This window comes from Martes martes (genome assembly GCF_963455335.1).
Source record: "Martes martes genome assembly, chromosome: 12".
NCBI classification, from domain to species: Eukaryota; Metazoa; Chordata; class Mammalia; order Carnivora; family Mustelidae; genus Martes; species Martes martes.
The window spans coordinates 31,891,084-31,913,451 of NC_137900.1; positions in this window are offsets into that span (position 1 = coordinate 31,891,084).

Here is a 22,368-nt window from a genome sequence, read left to right on the forward strand (position 1 = left end):
AGAATGGTGGGTCCCGCCAGCACCTCTAGTATGACAGCGAGTTTCAGGGAGACAGAGGCCTTTCGCACAGGGACCCGGAAGCCAATGGTCCAGCGGGGCCCTGAATGCCGAACAACACTGTTCTCCGTGAAAAGCGTCCTCCCTGGAACAGTGTCCGCGAAGAGAGAAGCATAGATGAGAGAGGAAGCAGTCTGCTTCCTGAGGGGCGAGCGCCCGGACTGAGGGCCCGGCCTCTGCCGGCCTTTCACCTGGAGTCCTCCTCGGGGAAGTTGTCTGGTAACCCAGAGTGTGTGTGAACGCCTGAGCTAAAGTCTCTCTGACTCCCTGAGAAAGAAGTCAGTGTGGGATGCCAACCCCGTCCCCGCACATGTTGTCCCACGGTGAAGGATGCCTTCTCAAACCTGAGCCATCACAACGCGAGAGAAAACTAGAGCCTTAGCTCCAGGAAACAAGCCTGAAACCAAGCTGCCTTTCTCATGCAAGCCTCTCTGACCAAGAGAGAAAGAGTCGTGCCTGCTCGTTGATGCGGAAGCCTGAGGAAGATTCCTGGCTGTCGGGTTGGAGAACATGCGAGAAGTCTTCCTTTCACTCGGGTCACAGAAGCCCCACATGAGGGCGTTGATACCGTCTGCTACTGCTACTGTGCCCGCGACCCAAAGCAGAACACACACTCCAGGTTGGAGTGCACGGGAGTATTTCTGACAGCAGCCCTGCTTCTCTCAGCATGACCCTTGCCGTCAGTCAGCTGCCCCTGGAGCAATCGTTAGGAAAGCACCGTGCTTCATAACCATCTCACGGAGAGGACAGGACGGCATTGCCCTCCTTAGAGCACCCATCCTTGGAGGCGCCCTGAGCTGGGAGGCCTGCTGGAAACCGGGGAGGAGGAGGGGAGGACGGGTGGAGGGGTGGAAGCGCCAAGCAAGTGCCACGGGAGAACATCAGCAAGAAGAATTTTCCTGACACACCACACTCAGTCCCATGAAGAGCGATGCAGTCGTGACACCGAGAAGCACAGAGCAAGGCACGAATGCCTCTGTGGCATGAACAAGCTTCACAGAGGAGGCCCAGTCAGTTCCGGTTTCATCGAAAGCCAAAATGCCTTCTGCCAGACAATGGCGAACATACACACACCCTGAGGGCTCTGGCTTCCATCCTAGGGACCGGTGGGTGCCACCAATACCACTGGAGAGACCGTGTGTTTCAGGGAGACAGAGGCCATTCGCACAGGGGCCCAGAAGCCAAATGAGCCAGCGGGACACTGAATTCCAAGCAACACAGTTCTCCAGGAATAGCTACCTCCCCCGAAACAGCACCCCCGAGGAGAGAAGCATGAATGAAAGAGGAAGCGGCCCGCTTCCTGAGGAAAGGGCCTGGACTGAGGTCCCGGCCTCTGAGGCTCAGCACCTGGCATCCTGCATGGGGAAGTAGTCTGCTAACTCAGAGTGTGTGAACGCCTGAGCTAAAGTCTCTCTGCCTCCCTGTGAGAAAGAAGTCAGTGTGGGATGCCAAACTGTTCCCGCACACGTCTCCCCACGGTGAAGGATGCCTTCTCAAAACTGAGCCAGAGCAATGCGTGAGAGAAGCAGAAACTTAGCTCCAAGAAACAAGCCTGAAGACGAGATGCCTTTCCCATGCAGGCTTCTCTCGCCAAGAGAGAGAGTCGCGCCTGCGTGTTGATGTGGAAGCCCAAGGAAGATTCCTGGCTGTCGGGTCGGAGGACATCCGAGAAGGCTACCCTTCACTCGGCCTCCCAGGAGCCCCGCACAAGGACGTCGAAAGCAGCTGCTACCGCTACTGTGACCTCAGGACACAAAGCAGAACACACACTCCAGGTCAGAGTGCACAGGAGTACTTCTGACAGCAGCCTCATTTCTCTCAGCCTGACCCTCGCCGTCAGTCAGCCCCCCTGGGACAAGCGTTAGGAAATCACCGTGCTCCATACCCATGTCGCTGAGAGGTCAGGATGGCTTCGCCCTACTTGGAGCACCCACCCTTGGAGGCGCCCTGAGCTGGGAGGCCTGCCGAAAAAGGGGGAGGGGGCGGAGAGGGTGGGGGGAGGGGTGGAAGTGCCAAGGAAGTGCCACTGGAGAACATCCGCATGACGAACTTTCCCCAGACCCCACACTCATCCCCGTGTAGAGAGAAGCAGTCATGACACCCAGAAGCACAGAGCAAAGCACGAAAGCCTCAGCTCCATGAACGAGCTGCACGGAGGAGGCTGAGTCAGTTCCAATTTCCTTGAAAGCCAAAAAGCCTTCTGTCAGACGCTGGAGAACTTACACACACCCTGAGGGATTGGGCCCCCACCCCAAGGACCAGTGGTTGCCACCAGCACCTCTAGTGTGACAGCGAGTTTCCGGGAAACAGAGGCCTTTCACACAGGGACGCAGAAGCCAATGAGCCAGTGGGACGCTGAATTCCAAGCAAAAATGTTCTCCGGGGAAAGCGTCCTCCCTGGAGCAGCATCCTCGAAGAGAGAAGCATGGATGAGACAGGAAGAGGTCTGCTTCCTGAGGGGCGAGCGTCTGGACTGAGGGCTCAGCCTCTTCCGGCCTATCGCCCAGAGTCCTATGCGGAAAGCGGTATGCTAACTCAGAGTGTGTGTGAACGCCTGAGCTAAAGTCTTTCTGCCTCCCTGTGAGAAAGAAGTCACTGTGAGATGCCAAACCATCACCGCACATGCTGCCCCACGGAGAAGGATGCTTTCTCAAACCTGAGCTGGCACAACGTGGGAGAGAAGCAGAGCCTTAGCTCCAAGAAACAAGCCTGAAGCCGAGCTGCCTTTTGCGTGCAGGCCTGTCTCGCCAAGAGAGAAAGAATCGCGCCAGTGGGTTGATGCGGAAGTCTGAGGAAGATTCCCTGCTGTTGGGTGGGAGGATATTCGAGAAGGCTACCCTTCACTTGGCCTCACAGAAGCCCGTACAAGGGCGTCGACACCAGCTGCAACCGCTACTGTGACCGTGGGACCCAAAGAAGAACATACCCTCCAAGTTGGAGTGCACGGAGGTACTTCTGACAGCAGCCCCGCTTATCTCAGCCTGATCCTTGACGTCGGTCGGCCCCATGGAGCAAGCGTTAGGAAATCACCGTGCTCCATAGCGATCTCGCGGAGAGGACAGGACGGCGTCGCCCTCCTTGGAGCACACATTCTTGGAGGCGCCCTGAGCTGGGAGGCCTGCAAGAAACGAGGGAGGGGGCGGGGACGGCAGGGGGAGGGGTGGAATTGCCAAGCAAGTGCCAGGGGAGAATATCAGCACGACGAACTTTCCGCACATACCACACTCAAGTCTCGTGTAGAGAGACGCAGTCATGACACCCAGAAGCACAGAGCAAGGCACGAAAACCGCTGCTCCATGAAGGAGCTTCACGAGAGAGACCCAGTCAGCTCCGGTTTCCTCAAAAGCCAAAAAGCCTTCTGTCAGACAATGGTGGACATACACAGACCCCGAGGGCTCTGGCTTCCACCATAGGGACTGGTGGGTGCTGCCAGCACCACTGGTGAGACCGTGTGTTTCAGGGAGACAGAGGCCTTTCACAAAGGGGCCCGGAAGCTGAATGAGCCAGTGGGGCCCTGAATACTGAGCAGCACAGTTCTCCAGGAAAAGATACCTCCCCGAAAAGCATCCACAAAGAGAGAAATATTGATGTGAGAGGAAGAGGCTCACTTACTGAGGAGCGAGCGCACGGACTGAGGGGGCGGCCTCTGCCGGTTCAGCGCCTGGCATACTATGCGGGGAAGCTGACTGCCAACTCAGAGTGTGTGTGAACGCCTGTGTTAAAGTCTCCCTGCCTCCCTGTGAGAAAGTAGTCACTGTGGGAGGCCAACCCCGTTCCTGCACAAGTTGCCCAATGGTGAAGAATGCCTTCTCAATCCTGAGCCAGCACAAGGCGAGAGAGAACCAGAGCCTTACTTCCAAGAAACAAGCCTGAAGCCGAACTGCTTTTCACATGCAGGCCTGTCTCACCAAGAGAGAAAGAGTCGCGCCTGCGTGTTGATGTGGAAGCCTGAGGAAGATTCCCGGCTAGGGGTTCGGAGGACATCCGAGAAGGCGCCCCTTAACTCTGCCTCACAGAAGCCAAACACGAGGGCGTCGAAAGCGGCTGCTACCACTACTGTGACTGCAGGACCCAAAGCAGAACACACACTCCAGGTCAGAGTGCACGGGAGTACTTCTAACAGCATCCCCGTTTCTCTCAGCCTGACCATCGCTGTTGGTTGGCCCCCCTGGATCAAGCGTCAGGAAGCACCGTGCTCCATACCGATCTCGCGGAGAGGACAGAACGGCGTCGGCCTCCTTGGAACACCCATCCTTGGAGGCGCCCTGAGCTGGGAGGCCTTCCCGAAACAGTGGAGGAGGGCAGGAAGGGCGGGGAGGAGGGGTGGAAGCGCCAAGCAAGTGCCACGGGAGAAGATCAGCACGATGAACTTTCCCCACATGCCACACTCAGTCCAGTGAAGAGAGACGCAGTCGTGACACCCAGAAGCACAGAGCAAAGCACAAATGCCGCTGCTCCATGAACGAGCTTTACGAGGGAGGCCCAGTCATCTCCGGTTTCCTTGAAAGCCAAAAAGAATTCTGTCAGACAATGGAGAACTTACGCATACCCTAAGGGACTGGCCCCTACCCCAAAGACCAGTGGTTGAAGCCAGCAACCCTGGTGTGACAGCAAGTTTCAGGGAGACAGAGGCCTTTCACACAGGGACTCAGAAGCCAATGAGCCAGAGAGGCACTGAATTCCGAGCAATACTGTTCTCCAGGAAAAGCGACCTCCCCCAAACAGCATCTTCGAAGAGAGAAGCATGGATGAGAGAGGAAGGGTTCTGCTTTCTGAGGGGGGAGCAACTGGAATGAGGGGACAGTGTAGCCAGCCTATAGCTTGGAGCCTTTCGGGTGGAAGAAGTCTGCTAACTCAAAGAGTGAGTGAATGCCTGAGCTAAGGTCTCTCTGCATCCCTGTGAGAAAGAAGCCAGTGTGGGATGCTAAACCGTCGCCGTACACGTCGCTCCAAGAGAAGGATGCCTTCTCAAACCTGAGCCGGCACAACGCAAGAGAACACCAGAGCCCTAACTTAAAGAAACAAGCCTGAAGCCATGAAGCCTTTCACGTGCAGACCTCTCTGGCCAAGAGAGAAAGAGACCATGTTCAGTGTAACAGCTTCAGGCGGACACACACTCGGGGCAGTGTCTTCACAGTTGAGGAAAGAATACAGAACAAGGACGGACTCAGGGCAGGTTGGATTCTGTGAGTTCAGAGCAGCTTAAAGCTCTTAGGTTTTCAAAACGTATATATGAAAAACACAAACTTTGGTAATTCCTACTTTGTACCATTCAGAAACGCTTCAAAATTCGTGATGAAAGTGTGCGTAAGGACGGACATGCCACAGTATTGAGACTGTCGAAGGATGGATGAGGTTGCTTCTGATGCTGTTGAAAACATGCAGGCTGGCTTACAGGGCCCTATCTCGCACATCGAAGTTGGGGACCATCACAATGTCTGTGTTCAGCAAAACAGCTTCAGGCAGAAACCCATGAGTGGCAGTGTTTTCCCAGTGGAAGAAAGAAGAAGGAAGAAGGACAGACTCTTGGCAGGTTGGTTTCTGTGAGTTCAGTGCAGGCTACAGCTCTTAGGTTTCCAAAACTTATAGAGGAAAAACACGATCTTTGGACATCCCTGCTCTATAACTCAGAGAAACATTTCAAAATTCTTGATGAAAGTGTGCGTAAGGACGGACATGCCACAGTTTGGAGACACACGAAGGATGGAAACAGATGCATCGACACAGCTGAAAACATGCAGATTGGCATACAGGGCCCAAGTCTCACACATTCATGCTGGTGACAATAAGAAGGTCTGTATTCAGTGAAACAGCGAGAGGTGGACCCCCACCCATGGCAGTTTCTTCCCACTGGAGGAAAGAAGATAGAAGAAGGACAGAAAAAGGGCAGATTGGATTCTGTGAGTTCATGCAGGCTACGGATCTTAGGTTTATAAAAGGTATAGAAGAATAACACGAACGTTGCACCTCCCCAGTCTGTAGCTCTCTGAAATGCTTCAAAATTCATGAGGAGAGTGTGCCTGAAGACGGACTGGCCACAGTTAGGAGACGGTTGAAGGATGGAAGCCGTTGAAACTGAGTCTGTTGTAAGCATGAAGAGCGGCATCCAGGGCCCTACTTTCGCACGGCCATGCCAGTACCACCGGAGGGTTTGGGTTCAGTAAAACAGCTTCAGGCAAAAACCTACTCGACGCAGTGTCTTCAGAGTGGAGGAAAGAAGATAGAAGGATGGACCCTGGGCAGGTTAGTTTCTGTGAGTTCAGTGCAGGCTCCAGCCCGTAGGTTTCCAAAACCTATCTAGGAAGAACACGCACTTTGGTCCTCCCTCCTCTGCACCGCTCAGAAACGCATCCCAATTCGTGAGGAAAGTGTGCGTAAGGACGGACTCGCCCCAGTTGTGAGACGTTAGAAGGATGGAAGGGGTTGGCACTGAGTCTGTTGGAACCATGCAGAGTGGCGTACAGGGCCCTAGCCTCGCACCTCCATGTTAGTGACCATCAGCTGGTCTGTGTTCAGCGAAAGAGCTTCAGGCGGACACCCACTCGTGGCAGTGTCTTCCCACTTGAGGAAAGAAGGTAGAACAAAGACAGACTCTGGGCAGGTTGGGTTCTGTGATTTCAGGGCAGGCTCCAGCTCGGAGGTTTCCAAAACGTATAAAGGAAGAACTTGAGCTTTGGTCCTCGGTCCTCTATACCTCTAAGAAACGCATCCAAATGCGTGAGGAGAGTGTGCGTAGGACGGACTGGCCACAGTTTGCAGACAGCCGAAAGAAGGAAGCGGTTGCATCAGACTCTGCTGGAATCAGGCAGACTGGCCTACAGGGCCCAAGTCTCACCCGTCCATGTTGGTGACCATCAAAATGACTGTGTCCAGCGAACCCTCTTCAGGCGGACCCCCACTCGGGGCAGTGTCTTCCCAGTGGAGGAAAGAAGAGAGAAGAAGGACGGACTCGGGGCAGGTTGGATTCTGTGACTTCAGTGCAGGCTCCAGCTCTTAGGGTTCCAACGCTATAGAGGAAGAACACGACCTTTGCTCCTCCCGACTCTGTACCTCTCACAAAGCTTCAACAACCGTGATGAAAGTGTGCGTAAGGACAGACTCGCCACAGTTTTGAGACAGGCCAAGGTTGGAAACCGTTGCAAATGACGCTGCTGGAAACATGCAGACTGGCGTACACGGCCCTCGTCTCGCACGTCCCTACCGGTGGCCATCGGAAGGTCTGTGTTCAGTGACACAGCGTCAGGCGGACCCGCACTCGGGGCAGTGTCTTCGCAGTGGAGGAAAGAAGAGAGAAGAAGGACGGACTCGGGGCAGGTTGGATTCTGTGAGTTCAGTGCAGGCTCCAGCTCTTAGGGTTCCATAACGTATATAGGAAGAACACGACCCTTGCTCCTCCCGACTCTGGACCACTCCCAAAGCTTCAACAACCGTGATGAAAGTGTGCGTCAGGACGGACTCGCCACAGTTTTGAGACAGGCCAAGGTTGGAAACCGTTGCATCTGTCTCTGCTGGAAACATGCAGACTGGCGTACACGGCCCTAGTCTCGCACGTCCCTACCGGTGGCCATCGGAAGGTCTGTGTTCAGTGACACAGCGTCAGGCGGACCCCCACTCGGGGCAGTGTCTTCGCAGTGGAGGAAAGAAGAGCGAAGAAGGACGGACTCGGGGCCGGTTGGATTCTGTGAGTTCAGTGCAGGCTACAGCTCTTAGGTTGATCAAAGGTGTAGAGGAAGAACACGAACTTTGGACCTCCCCACTCTGTAGCTCTCTGAAATGCTTCAAAATTCGTGAGGAGAGTGTGCCTGAAGACGGACTGGCCACAGTTCGCAGAGGGTCGAAGGATGGAAGCGGTTGGAACTGAGTCTGTTGGAAGCATGCAGAGCGGCATCCAGGGCCCTAGTCTCGCACGTCCATGCCGGTGACCACCGGAGGGTTTGGGTTCAGTGAAACAGCTTCCGGCGGACACCTACTCGTCGCAGTGTCTTGCCAGTGGAGGAAAGAAGATAGAAGAAGGACGGACCCTGGGCAGGTTAGTTTCTGTGAGTTCAGTGCAGGCTCCAGCTCGTAGGTTTCCAAAACCTATCTAGGAAGAACACGCACTTTGGTCCCCCCTCCTCTGGACCGCTCAGAAACGCAACCCAATTCGTGAGGAAAGTGTGCGTAAGGACGGACTCGCCCTAGTTGTGAGACGGTCGAAGGATGGAAGGGGTGGGCACTGAGTCTGTGGGAACCATGCAGAGTGGCGTACAGGGCCCTAGCCTCGCACCTCCATGTTAGGGACCATCAGCTGGTCTGTGTTCAGCAAAAGAGCTTCAGGCGGACACCCACTCGTGGCAGTGTCTTCCCACTTGAGGAAAGAAGGGAGAACAAAGACAGACTCTGGGCAGGTTGGGTTCTGTGATTTCAGGGCAGGCTCCAGCTCGGAGGTTTCCAAAACGTATAAAGGAAGAACTTGAGCTTTGGTCCCCCGTCCTCTATACCTCTCAGAAACGCATCCAAATGCGTGAGGAGAGTGTGCGTAGGACGGACTGGCCACAGTTTGCAGACAGCCGAAAGAAGGAAGCGGTTGCATCTGACTCTGCTGGAATCAGGCAGACTGGCCTACAGGGCCCAAGGCTCACCCGTCCATGTTGGTGACCATCAAAATGACTGTGTCCAGCGAACCCTCTTCAGGCGGACCCCCACTCGGGGCAGTGTCTTCCCAGTGGAGGAAAGAAGAGAGAAGAAGGACGGACTCGGGGCAGGTTGGATTCTGTGAGTTCAGTGCAGGCTCCAGCTCTTAGGGTTCCACAACGTATATAGGAAGAACACGACCTTTGCTCCTCCCGACTCTGGACCACTCCCAAAGCTTCAACATTCGTGAGGATAGTGTGCGTCAGGACGGACTCGCCAAAGTTTTGAGACAGGCCAAGGTTGGAAACCGTTGCATCTGTCTCTGCTGGAAACATGCAGACAGGCATACACGTCCCTAGTCTCACACGTCCCACCGGAGGCCATCGGAAGGTCTGTGTTCAGTGACACAGCGTCAGGCGAACCCCCACTCGGGGCAGTGTCTTCCCAGTGGAGGAAAGAAGAGAGAAGAAGGACGGACTCGGGGCAGGTTGGATTCTGTGAGTTCAGTGCAGGCTCCAGCTCTTAGGGTTCCACAACGTATATAGGAAGAACACGACCTTTGCTCCTCCCGACTCTGGACCACTCCCAAAGCTTCAACATTCGTGAGGATAGTGTGCGTCAGGACGGACTCGCCACAGTTTTGAGACAGGCCAAGGTTGGCAACCGTTGCATCTGTCTCTGCTGGAAACATGCAGACAGGCGTACACGTCCCTAGTCTCACACGTCCCACCGGAGGCCATCGGAAGGTCTGTGTTCAGTGACACAGCGTCAGGCGAACCCCCACTCGGGGCAGTGTCTTCCCAGTGGAGGAAAGAAGAGAGAAGAAGGACGGACTCGGGGCAGGTTGGGTTCTGTGACTTCAGTGCAGGCTCCAGCTCTTAGGGTTCCAACGCTATAGAGGAAGAACACGACCTTTGCTCCTCCCGACTCTGGACCACTCACAAAGCTTCAACAACCGTGATGAAAGTGTGCGTAAGGACAGACTCGCCACAGTTTTGAAGACAGGCCAAGGTTGGAAACCGTTGCAAATGACGCTGCTGGAAACATGCAGACTGGCGTACACAGCCCTCGACTCGCACGTCCTTACCGGTGGCCATCGGAAGGTCTGTGTTCAGTGACACAGCGTCAGGCGGACCCGCACTCGGGGCAGTGTCTTCGCAGTGGAGGAAAGAAGAGAGAAGAAGGACGGACTCGGGGCAGGTTGGATTCTGTGAGTTCAGTGCAGGCTCCAGCTCTTAGGGTTCCATAACGTATATAGGAAGAACACGACCCTTGCTCCTCCCGACTCTGGACCACTCCCAAAGCTTCAACAACCGTGATGAAAGTGTGCGTCAGGACGGACTCGCCACAGTTTTGAGACAGGCCAAGGTTGGAAACCGTTGCATCTGTCTCTGCTGGAAACATGCAGACTGGCGTACACGGCCCTAGTCTCGCACGTCCCTACCGGTGGCCATCGGAAGGTCTGTGTTCAGTGACACAGCGTCAGGCGGACCCGCACTCGGGGCAGTGTCTTCGCAGTGGAGGAAAGAAGAGAGAAGAAGGACGGACTCGGGGCAGGTTGGATTCTGTGAGTTCAGTGCAGGCTCCAGCTCTTAGGGTTCCATAACGTATATAGGAAGAACACGACCCTTGCTCCTCCCGGCTCTGGACCACTCCCAAAGCTTCAACAACCGTGATGAAAGTGTGCGTCAGGGCGGACTCGCCCTAGTTGTGAGACGGTCGAAGGATGGAAGGGGTGGGCACTGAGTCTGTGGGAACCATGCAGAGTGGTGTACAGGGCCCTAGCCTCGCACCTCCATGTTAGGGACCATCAGCTGGTCTGTGTTCAGCAAAAGAGCTTCAGGCGGACACCCACTCGTGGCAGTGTCTTCCCACTTGAGGAAAGAAGGGAGAACAAAGACAGACTCTGGGCAGGTTGGGTTCTGTGATTTCAGGGCAGGCTCCAGCTCGGAGGTTTCCAAAACGTATAAAGGAAGAACTTGAGCTTTGGTCCTCCGTCCTCTATACCTCTCAGAAACGCATCCAAATGCGTGAGGAGAGTGTGCGTAGGACGGACTGGCCACAGTTTGCAGACAGCCGAAAGAAGGAAGCGGTTGCATCTGACTCTGCTGGAATCAGGCAGACTGGCCTACAGGGCCCAAGGCTCACCCGTCCATGTTGGTGACCATCAAAATGACTGTGTCCAGCGAACCCTCTTCAGGCGGACCCCCACTCGGGGCAGTGTCTTCCCAGTGGAGGAAAGAAGAGAGAAGAAGGACGGACTCGGGGCAGGTTGGATTCTGTGACTTCAGTGCAGGCTCCAGCTCTTAGGGTTCCAACGCTATAGAGGAAGAACACGACCTTTGCTCCTCCCGACTCTGTACCTCTCCCAAAGCTTCAACAACCGTGATGAAAGTGTGCGTAAGGACAGACTCGCCACAGTTTTGAGACAGGCCAAGGTTGGAAACCGTTGCAAATGACGCTGCTGGAAACATGCAGACTGGCGTACACAGCCCTCGTCTCGCACGTCCCTACCGGTGGCCATCGGAAGGTCTGTGTTCAGTGACACAGCGTCAGGCGGACCCGCACTCGGGGCAGTGTCTTCGCAGTGGAGGAAAGAAGAGAGAAGAAGGACGGACTCGGGGCAGGTTGGATTCTGTGAGTTCAGTGCAGGCTCCAGCTCTTAGGGTTCCATAACGTATATAGGAAGAACACGACCCTTGCTCCTCCCGACTCTGGACCACTCCCAAAGCTTCAACAACCGTGATGAAAGTGTGCGTCAGGACGGACTCGCCACAGTTTTGAGACAGGCCAAGGTTGGAAACCGTTGCATCTGTCTCTGCTGGAAACATGCAGACAGGCGTACACGTCCCTAGTCTCACACGTCCCACCGGAGGCCATCGGAAGGTCTGTGTTCAGTGACACAGCATCAGGCGAACCCCCACTCGGGGCAGTGTCTTCCCAGTGGAGGAAAGAAGAGAGAAGGACGGACTCGGGGCAGGTTGGATTCTGTGACTTCAGTGCAGGCTCCAGCTCTTAGGGTTCCAACGCTATTGAGGAAGAACACGACCTTTGCTCCTCCCGACTCTGTACCTCTCACAAAGCTTCAACAACCGTGATGAAAGTGTGCGTAAGGACAGACTCGCCACAGTTTTGAGACAGGCCAAGGTTGGAAACCGTTGCAAATGACGCTGCTGGAAACATGCAGACTGGCGTACACGGCCCTAGTCTCGCACGTCCCTACCGGTGGCCATCGGAAGGTCTGTGTTCAGTGACACAGCGTCAGGCGGACCCGCACTCGGGGCAGTGTCTTCGCAGTGGAGGAAAGAAGAGCGAAGAAGGACGGACTCGGGGCCGGTTGGATTCTGTGAGTTCAGTGCAGGCTACAGCTCTTAGGTTGATCAAAGCTGTAGAGGAAGAACACGAACTTTGGACCTCCCCACTCTGTAGCTCTCTGAAATGCTTCAAAATTCGTGAGGAGAGTGTGCCTGAAGACGGACTGGCCACAGTTCGCAGACGGTCGAAGGATGGAAGCGGTTGGAACTGAGTCTGTTGGAAGCATGCAGAGCGGCATCCAGGGCCCTCGTCTCGCACGTCCATGCCGGTGACCAGCGGAGGGTTTGGGTTCAGTGAAACAGCTTCCGGCGGACACCTACTCGTCGCAGTGTCTTGCCAGTGGAGGAAAGAAGATAGAAGAAGGACGGACCCTGGGCAGGTTAGTTTCTGTGAGTTCAGTGCAGGCTCCAGCTCGTAGGTTTCCAAAACCTATCTAGGAAGAACACGCACTTTGGTCCTCCCTCCTCTGGACCACTCAGAAACGCAACCCAATTCGTGAGGAAAGTGTGCGTCAGGACGGACTCGCCCTAGTTGTGAGACGGTCGAAGGATGGAAGGGGTGGGCACTGAGTCTGTGGGAACCATGCAGAGTGGCGTACAGGGCCCTAGCCTCGCACCTCCATGTTAGGGACCATCAGCTGGTCTGTGTTCAGCAAAAGAGCTTCAGGCGGACACCCACTCGTGGCAGTGTCTTCCCACTTGAGGAAAGAAGGGAGAACAAAGACAGACTCTGGGCAGGTTGGGTTCTGTGATTTCAGGGCAGGCTCCAGCTCGGAGGTTTCCAAAACGTATAAAGGAAGAACTTGAGCTTTGGTCCTCCGTCCTCTATACCTCTCAGAAACGCATCCAAATGCGTGAGGAGAGTGTGCGTAGGACGGACTGGCCACAGTTTGCAGACAGCCGAAAGAAGGAAGCGGTTGCATCTGACTCTGCTGGAATCAGGCAGACTGGCCTACAGGGCCCAAGGCTCACCCGTCCATGTTGGTGACCATCAAAATGACTGTGTCCAGCGAACCCTCTTCAGGCGGACCCCCACTCGGGGCAGTGTCTTCCCAGTGGAGGAAAGAAGAGAGAAGAAGGACGGACTCGGGGCAGGTTGGATTCTGTGAGTTCAGTGCAGGCTCCAGCTCTTAGGGTTCCACAACGTATATAGGAAGAACACGACCTTTGCTCCTCCCGACTCTGGACCACTCCCAAAGCTTCAACATTCGTGAGGATAGTGTGCGTCAGGACGGACTCGCCACAGTTCTGAGACAGGCCAAGGTTGGACACCGTTGCATCTGTCTCTGCTGGAAACATGCAGACAGGCGTACACGTCCCTAGTCTCACACGTCCCACCGGAGGCCATCGGAAGGTCTGTGTTCAGTGACACAGCGTCAGGCGAACCCCCACTCGGGGCAGTGTCTTCGCAGTGGAGGAAAGAAGAGAGAAGAAGGACGGACTCGGGGCAGGTTGGATTCTGTGACTTCAGTGCAGGCTCCAGCTCTTAGGGTTCCATAACGTATATAGGAAGAACACGACCCTTGCTCCTCCCGACTCTGGACCACTCCCAAATCTTCAACAACCGTGATGAAAGTGTGCGTCAGGACGGACTCGCCACAGTTTTGAGACAGGCCAAGGTTGGAAACCGTTGCATCTGTCTCTGCTGGAAACATGCAGACAGGCGTACACGTCCCTAGTCTCACACGTCCCACCGGAGGCAATCGGAAGGTCTGTGTTCAGTGACACAGCGTCAGGCGAACCCCCACTCGGGGCAGTGTCTTCCCAGTGGAGGAAAGAAGAGAGAAGAAGGACGGACTCGGGGCAGGTTGGATTCTGTGACTTCAGTGCAGGCTCCAGCTCTTAGGGTTCCAACGCTATAGAGGAAGAACACGACCTTTGCTCCTCCCGACTCTGTACCTCTCCCAAAGCTTCAACAACCGTGATGAAAGTGTGCGTAAGGACAGACTCGCCACAGTTTTGAGACAGGCCAAGGTTGGAAACCGTTGCAAATGACGCTGCTGGAAACATGCAGACTGGCGTACACAGCCCTCGTCTCGCACGTCCCTACCGGTGGCCATCGGAAGGTCTGTGTTCAGTGACACAGCGTCAGGCGGACCCGCACTCGGGGCAGTGTCTTCGCAGTGGAGGAAAGAAGAGAGAAGAAGGACGGACTCGGGGCAGGTTGGATTCTGTGAGTTCAGTGCAGGCTCCAGCTCTTAGGGTTCCATAACGTATATAGGAAGAACACGACCCTTGCTCCTCCCGACTCTGGACCACTCCCAAAGCTTCAACAACCGTGATGAAAGTGTGCGTCAGGACGGACTCGCCACAGTTTTGAGACAGGCCAAGGTTGGACACCGTTGCATCTGTCTCTGCTGGAAACATGCAGACAGGCGTACACGTCCCTAGTCTCACACGTCCCACCGGAGGCCATCGGAAGGTCTGTGTTCAGTGACACAGCGTCAGGCGGACCCGCACTCGGGGCAGTGTCTTCGCAGTGGAGGAAAGAAGAGCGAAGAAGGACGGACTCGGGGCCGGTTGGATTCTGTGAGTTCAGTGCAGGCTACAGCTCTTAGGTTGATCAAAGGTGTAGAGGAAGAACACGAACTTTGGACCTCCCCACTCTGTAGCTCTCTGAAATGCTTCAAAATTCGTGAGGAGAGTGTGCCTGAAGACGGACTGGCCACAGTTCGCAGACGGTCGAAGGATGGAAGCGGTTGGAACTGAGTCTGTTGGAAGCATGCAGAGCGGCATCCAGGGCCCTAGTCTCGCACGTCCATGCCGGTGACCACCGGAGGGTTTGGGTTCAGTGAAACAGCTTCCGGCGGACACCTACTCGTCGCAGTGTCTTGCCAGTGGAGGAAAGAAGATAGAAGAAGGACGGACCCTGGGCAGGTTAGTTTCTGTGAGTTCAGTGCAGGCTCCAGCTCGTAGGTTTCCAAAACCTATCTAGGAAGAACACGCACTTTGGTCCTCCCTCCTCTGGACAGCTCAGAAACGCAACCCAATTCGTGAGGAAAGTGTGCGTAAGGACGGACTCGCCCTAGTTGTGAGACGGTCGAAGGATGGAAGGGGTGGGCACTGAGTCTGTGGGAACCATGCAGAGTGGCGTACAGGGCCCTAGCCTCGCACCTCCATGTTAGGGACCATCAGCTGGTCTGTGTTCAGCAAAAGAGCTTCAGGCGGACACCCACTCGTGGCAGTGTCTTCCCACTTGAGGAAAGAAGGGAGAACAAAGACAGACTCTGGGCAGGTTGGGTTCTGTGATTTCAGGGCAGGCTCCAGCTCGGAGGTTTCCAAAACGTATAAAGGAAGAACTTGAGCTTTGGTCCCCCGTCCACTATACCTCTCAGAAACGCATCCAAATGCGTGAGGAGAGTGTGCGTAGGACGGACTGGCCACAGTTTGCAGACAGCCGAAAGAAGGAAGCGGTTGCATCTGACTCTGCTGGAATCAGGCAGACTGGCCTACAGGGCCCAAGGCTCACCCGTCCATGTTGGTGACCATCAAAATGACTGTGTCCAGCGAACCCTCTTCAGGCGGACCCCCACTCGGGGCAGTGTCTTCCCAGGGGAGGAAAGAAGAGAGAAGAAGGACGGACTCGGGGCAGGTTGGATTCTGTGAGTTCAGTGCAGGCTCCAGCTCTTAGGGTTCCATAACATATATAGGAAGAACACGACCCTTGCTCCTCCTGACTCTGGACCACTCCCAAAGCTTCAACAACCGTGATGAAAGTGTGCGTCAGGACGGACTCGCCACAGTTTTGAGACAGGCCAAGGTTGGAAACCGTTGCATCTGTCTCTGCTGGAAACATGCAGACAGGCGTACACGTCCCTAGTCTCACACGTCCCACCGGAGGCCATCGGAAGGTCTGTGTTCAGTGACACAGCGTCAGGCGAACCCCCACTCGGGGCAGTGTCTTCCCAGTGGAGGAAAGAAGAGAGAAGAAGGACGGACTCGGGGCAGGTTGGATTCTGTGACTTCAGTGCAGGCTCCAGCTCTTAGGGTTCCAACGCTATTGAGGAAGAACACGACCTTTGCTCCTCCCGACTCTGTACCTCTCCCAAAGCTTCAACAACCGTGATGAAAGTGTGCGTAAGGACAGACTCGCCACAGTTTTGAGACAGGCCAAGGTTGGAAACCGTTGCAAATGACGCTGCTGGAAACATGCAGACTGGCGTACACATCCCTCGTCTCGCACGTCCCTACCGGTGGCCATCGGAAGGTCTGTGTTCAGTGACACAGCGTCAGGCGGACCCGCACTCGGGGCAGTGTCTTCGCAGTGGAGGAAAGAAGAGAGAAGAAGGACGGACTCGGGGCAGGTTGGATTCTGTGAGTTCAGTGCAGGCTCCAGCTCTTAGGGTTCCATAACGTATATAGGAAGAACACGACCCTTGCTCCTCCCGACTCTGGACCACTCCCAAAGCTTCAACAACCGTGATGAAAGTGTGCGTCAGGGCGGACTCGCCCTAGTTGTGAGACGGTCGAAGGATGGAAGGGGTGGGCACTGAGTCTGTGGGAACCATGCAGAGTGGTGTACAGGGCCCTAGCCTCGCACCTCCATGTTAGGGACCATCAGCTGGTCTGTGTTCAGCAAAAGAGCTTCAGGCGGACACCCACTCGTGGCAGTGTCTTCCCACTTGAGGAAAGAAGGGAGAACAAAGACAGACTCTGGGCAGGTTGGGTTCTGTGATTTCAGGGCAGGCTCCAGCTCGGAGGTTTCCAAAACGTATAAAGGAAGAACTTGAGCTTTGGTCCTCCGTCCTCTATACCTCTCAGAAACGCATCCAAATGCGTGAGGAGAGTGTGCGTAGGACGGACTGGCCACAGTTTGCAGACAGCCGAAAGAAGGAAGCGGTTGCATCTGACTCTGCTGGAATCAGGCAGACTGGCCTACAGGGCCCAAGGCTCACCCGTCCATGTTGGTGACCATCAAAATGACTGTGTCCAGCGAACCCTCTTCAGGCGGACCCCCACTCGGGGCAGTGTCTTCCCAGGGGAGGAAAGAAGAGAGAAGAAGGACGGACTCGGGGCAGGTTGGATTCTGTGACTTCAGTGAAGGCTCCAGCTCTTAGGGTTCCATAACGTATATAGGAAGAACACGACCCTTGCTCCTCCCGACTCTGGACCACTCCCAAAGCTTCAACAACCGTGATGAAAGTGTGCGTCAGGACGGACTCGCCACAGTTTTGAGACAGGCCAAGGTTGGAAACCGTTGCATCTGTCTCTGCTGGAAACATGCAGACTGGCGTACACGGCCCTAGTCTCACACGTCCCTACCGGTGGCCATCGGAAGGTCTGTGTTCAGTGACACAGCGTCAGGCGGACCCCCACTCGGGGCAGTGTCTTCGCAGTGGAGGAAATAAGAGCGAAGAAGGACGGACTCGGGGCCGGTTGGATTCTGTGAGTTCAGTGCAGGCTACAGCTCTTAGGTTGATCAAAGGTGTAGAGGAAGAACACGAACTTTGGACCTCCCCACTCTGTAGCTCTCTGAAATGCTTCAAAATTCGTGAGGAGAGTGTGCCTGAAGACGGACTGGCCACAGTTCGCAGACGGTCGAAGGATGGAAGCGGTTGGAACTGAGTCTGTTGGAAGCATGCAGAGCGGCATCCAGGGCCCTAGTCTCGCACGTCCATGCCGGTGACCACCGGAGGGTTTGGGTTGAGTGAAACAGCTTCCGGCGGACACCTACTCGTCGCAGTGTCTTGCCAGTGGAGGAAAGAAGAGCGAAGAAGGACGGACCCTGGGCCGGTTGGAATCTGTGAGTTCAGTGCAGGCTCCAGTTCGTAGGTTTCCAAAACCTATCTAGGAAGAACACGCACTTTGGTCCTCCCTCCTCTGGACCGCTCAGAAACGCAACCCAATTCGTGAGGAGAGTGTGCGTCAGGACGGACTCGCCCTAGTTGTGAGACGGTCGAAGGATGGAAGGGGTGGGCACTGAGTCTGTGGGAACCATGCAGAGTGGCGTACAGGGCCCTAGCCTCGCACCTCCATGTTAGGGACCATCAGCTGGTCTGTGTTCAGCAAAAGAGCTTCAGGCGGACACCCACTCGTGGCAGTGTCTTCCCACTTGAGGAAAGAAGGGAGAACAAAGACAGACTCTGGGCAGGTTGGGTTCTGTGATTTCAGGGCAGGCTCCAGCTCGGAGGTTTCCAAAACGTATAAAGGAAGAACTTGAGCTTTGGTCCTCCGTCCTCTATACCTCTCAGAAACGCATCCAAATGCGTGAGGAGAGTGTGCGTAGGACGGACTGGCCACAGTTTGCAGACAGCCGAAAGAAGGAAGCGGTTGCATCTGACTCTGCTGGAATCAGGCAGACTGGCCTACAGGGCCCAAGGCTCACCCGTCCATGTTGGTGACCATCAAAATGACTGTGTCCAGCGAACCCTCTTCAGGCGGACCCCCACTCGGGGCAGTGTCTTCCCAGTGGAGGAAAGAAGAGAGAAGAAGGACGGACTCGGGGCAGGTTGGATTCTGTGAGTTCAGTGCAGGCTCCAGCTCTTAGGGTTCCACAACGTATATAGGAAGAACACAACCTTTGCTCCTCCCGACTCTGGACCACTCCCAAAGCTTCAACATTCGTGAGGATAGTGTGCGTCAGGACGGACTCGCCACAGTTTTGAGACAGGCCAAGGTTGGAAACCGTTGCATCTGTCTCTGCTGGAAACATGCAGACAGGCGTACACGTCCCTAGTCTCACACGTCCCACCGGAGGCCATCGGAAGGTCTGTGTTCAGTGACACAGCGTCAGGCGAACCCCCACTCGGGGCAGTGTCTTCCCAGTGGAGGAAAGAAGAGAGAAGAAGGACGGACTCGGGGCAGGTTGGATTCTGTGACTTCAGTGCAGGCTCCAGCTCTTAGGGTTCCAACACTATAGAGGAAGAACACGACCTTTGCTCCTCCCGACTCTGTACCTCTCACAAAGCTTCAACAACCGTGATGAAAGTGTGCGTAAGGACAGACACGCCACAGTTTTGAGACAGGCCAAGGTTGGAAACCGTTGCATCTGTCTCTGCTGGAAACATGCAGACTGGCGTACACAGCCCTCGTCTCGCACGTCCCTACCGGTGGCCATCGGAAGGTCTGTGTTCAGTGACACAGCGTCAGGCGGACCCGCACTCGGGGCAGTGTCTTCGCAGTGGAGGAAAGAAGAGAGAAGGACGGAATCGGGGCAGGTTGGATTCTGTGAGTTCAGTGCAGGCTCCAGCTCTTAGGGTTCCATAACGTATATAGGAAGAACACGACCCTTGCTCCTCCCGACTCTGGACCACTCCCAAAGCTTCAACAACCGTGATGAAAGTGTGCGTCAGGACGGACTCGCCACAGTTTTGAGACAGGCCAAGGTTGGAAACCGTTGCATCTGTCTCTGCTGGAAACATGCAGACAGGCGTACACGTCCCTAGTCTCACACGTCCCACCGGAGGCCATCGGAAGGTCTGTGTTCAGTGACACAGCGTCAGGCGAACCCCCACTCGGGGCAGTGTCTTCCCAGTGGAGGAAAGAAGAGAGAAGAAGGACGGACTCGGGGCAGGTTGGATTCTGTGACTTCAGTGCAGGCTCCAGCTCTTAGGGTTCCAACGCTATAGAGGAAGAACACGACCTTTGCTCCTCCCGACTCTGTACCTCTCCCAAAGCTTCAACAACCGTGATGAAAGTGTGCGTAAGGACAGACTCGCCACAGTTTTGAGACAGGCCAAGGTTGGAAACCGTTGCAAATGACGCTGCTGGAAACATGCAGACTGGCGTACACAGCCCTCGTCTCGCACGTCCCTACCGGTGGCCATCGGAAGGTCTGTGTTCAGTGACACAGCGTCAGGCGGACCCGCACTCGGGGCAGTGTCTTCGCAGTGGAGGAAAGAAGAGAGAAGAAGGACGGACTCGGGGCAGGTTGGATTCTGTGAGTTCAGTGCAGGCTCCAGCTCTTAGGGTTCCATAACGTATATAGGAAGAACACGACCCTTGCTCCTCCCGACTCTGGACCACTCCCAAAGCTTCAACAACCGTGATGAAAGTGTGCGTCAGGACGGACTCGCCACAGTTTTGAGACAGGCCAAGGTTGGACACCGTTGCATCTGTCTCTGCTGGAAACATGCAGACAGGCGTACACGTCCCTAGTCTCACACGTCCCACCGGAGGCCATCGGAAGGTCTGTGTTCAGTGACACAGCGTCAGGCGGACCCGCACTCGGGGCAGTGTCTTCGCAGTGGAGGAAAGAAGAGCGAAGAAGGACGGACTCGGGGCCGGTTGGATTCTGTGAGTTCAGTGCAGGCTACAGCTCTTAGGTTGATCAAAGGTGTAGAGGAAGAACACGAACTTTGGACCTCCCCACTCTGTAGCTCTCTGAAATGCTTCAAAATTCGTGAGGAGAGTGTGCCTGAAGACGGACTGGCCACAGTTCGCAGACGGTCGAAGGATGGAAGCGGTTGGAACTGAGTCTGTTGGAAGCATGCAGAGCGGCATCCAGGGCCCTAGTCTCGCACGTCCATGCCGGTGACCACCGGAGGGTTTGGGTTCAGTGAAACAGCTTCCGGCGGACACCTACTCGTCGCAGTGTCTTGCCAGTGGAGGAAAGAAGATAGAAGAAGGACGGACCCTGGGCAGGTTAGTTTCTGTGAGTTCAGTGCAGGCTCCAGCTCGTAGGTTTCCAAAACCTATCTAGGAGAACACGCACTTTGGTCCTCCCTCCTCTGGACCGCTCAGAAACGCAACCCAATTCGTGAGGAAAGTGTGCGTAAGGACGGACTCGCCCTAGTTGTGAGACGGTCGAAGGATGGAAGGGGTGGGCACTGAGTCTGTGGGAACCATGCAGAGTGGCGTACAGGGCCCTAGCCTCGCACCTCCATGTTAGGGACCATCAGCTGGTCTGTGTTCAGCAAAAGAGCTTCAGGCGGACACCCACTCGTGGCAGTGTCTTCCCACTTGAGGAAAGAAGGGAGAACAAAGACAGACTCTGGGCAGGTTGGGTTCTGTGATTTCAGGGCAGGCTCCAGCTCGGAGGTTTCCAAAACGTATAAAGGAAGAACTTGAGCTTTGGTCCCCCGTCCACTATACCTCTCAGAAACGCATCCAAATGCGTGAGGAGAGTGTGCGTAGGACGGACTGGCCACAGTTTGCAGACAGCCGAAAGAAGGAAGCGGTTGCATCTGACTCTGCTGGAATCAGGCAGACTGGCCTACAGGGCCCAAGGCTCACCCGTCCATGTTGGTGACCATCAAAATGACTGTGTCCAGCGAACCCTCTTCAGGCGGACCCCCACTCGGGGCAGTGTCTTCCCAGGGGAGGAAAGAAGAGAGAAGAAGGACGGACTCGGGGCAGGTTGGATTCTGTGAGTTCAGTGCAGGCTCCAGCTCTTAGGGTTCCATAACATATATAGGAAGAACACGACCCTTGCTCCTCCCGACTCTGGACCACTCCCAAAGCTTCAACAACCGTGATGAAAGTGTGCGTCAGGACGGACTCGCCACAGTTTTGAGACAGGCCAAGGTTGGAAACCGTTGCATCTGTCTCTGCTGGAAACATGCAGACAGGCGTACACGTCCCTAGTCTCACACGTCCCACCGGAGGCCATCGGAAGGTCTGTGTTCAGTGACACAGCGTCAGGCGAACCCCCACTCGGGGCAGTGTCTTCCCAGTGGAGGAAAGAAGAGAGAAGAAGGACGGACTCGGGGCAGGTTGGATTCTGTGACTTCAGTGCAGGCTCCAGCTCTTAGGGTTCCAACGCTATTGAGGAAGAACACGACCTTTGCTCCTCCCGACTCTGTACCTCTCACAAAGCTTCAACAACCGTGATGAAAGTGTGCGTAAGGACAGACTCGCCACAGTTTTGAGACAGGCCAAGGTTGGAAACCGTTGCAAATGACGCTGCTGGAAACATGCAGACTGGCGTACACAGCCCTCGTCTCGCACGTCCCTACCGGTGGCCATCGGAAGGTCTGTGTTCAGTGACACAGCGTCAGGCGGACCCGCACTCGGGGCAGTGTCTTCGCAGTGGAGGAAAGAAGAGAGAAGAAGGACGGACTCGGGGCAGGTTGGATTCTGTGAGTTCAGTGCAGGCTCCAGCTCTTAGGGTTCCATAACGTATATAGGAAGAACACGACCCTTGCTCCTCCCGGCTCTGGACCACTCCCAAAGCTTCAACAACCGTGATGAAAGTGTGCGTCAGGGCGGACTCGCCCTAGTTGTGAGACGGTCGAAGGATGGAAGGGGTGGGCACTGAGTCTGTGGGAACCATGCAGAGTGGTGTACAGGGCCCTAGCCTCGCACCTCCATGTTAGGGACCATCAGCTGGTCTGTGTTCAGCAAAAGAGCTTCAGGCGGACACCCACTCGTGGCAGTGTCTTCCCACTTGAGGAAAGAAGGGAGAACAAAGACAGACTCTGGGCAGGTTGGGTTCTGTGATTTC